This window comes from Propithecus coquereli, unplaced genomic scaffold (assembly GCF_000956105.1).
Source record: "Propithecus coquereli isolate 6110/MARCELLA unplaced genomic scaffold, Pcoq_1.0 Scaffold7, whole genome shotgun sequence".
NCBI lineage: Eukaryota > Metazoa > Chordata > Mammalia > Primates > Indriidae > Propithecus > Propithecus coquereli.
The window spans coordinates 8,183,319-8,184,294 of record NW_012153062.1 but is presented as its reverse complement, the minus strand read 5'-3'; positions in this window follow the sequence as shown (position 1 = coordinate 8,184,294).

Here is a 976-nt window from a genome sequence, read left to right as displayed (position 1 = left end):
CTGGCAAGGTTGTCCTTATAGTAATTAAAATATTTCTTTAAATAGTAGCATGCACTTTAACTCACAAAAAAGCAAATTTGGTAAGAGGCAATTTGTGCATACTTTTAAAATTTTGAGTATTTATATTATTTAAGAGTATCTGGCCGATTAGACTAACAGTTCAGCCTTCTAAATCCAACTTAAAATGTATAAATAAGTAATCAGCTTCAACTTCTGATTTTAAAGTAGAAATCTTACCAAGTTATATGAGGCACTGAAATATCCAAGAGATTTCAAGGTTCTACATATTTGTCAAGAATTTAATTTACTATAGTTATAAGATATTTATGTACTTGAAAAGGTTTCAAATCAGGGAATATAGGTTCTGAAAACAGAAACTGGGTATATTGAATTTAAAAATGCAGTTTAAAATGTTTTTGAAAGTTTAATTGGGTTGTAAACACAACTAAACACTATCCAAAAGCTCATTACCTAAAAGTATTTGCTGAAATTTGCGAAATTTGTCAAGAGAAAAATAAAATTCCAGAGTCTGACCTTATAATCTTCTTCTACTAACCTGTTCAGAAGATAAAACAATTCACATTTAATACTATCTTGCTACCCCACCAAATAAAAACAAACAAAAAAACCTATGCCAGAAAATTTTGAGGGTTAATTTTAATTAAAATTTGTCTAGGATTATACTCAGAAACATAAGCCACTCGACAGTTGATATGGTGACACATATTACTTTCAAATTAGCTATTCTTTAACTTTTTTTGTGGGGGGCGGGGGGTACGGGGTCACAGACCAACTCAGTATACGACAAGTGCTGTGGAACTCCCAGAACAATGGACACAGATACACACACAAAATTTTGGAATTAATATGACAAAGATCTCTTAAAAAGACTACAGGTGAATGACACTTATACTCTATTTTCCCAGTGGCCAATTATGAAATCAGAGCTAAAGTTACTTTAAACACATCATCCTGC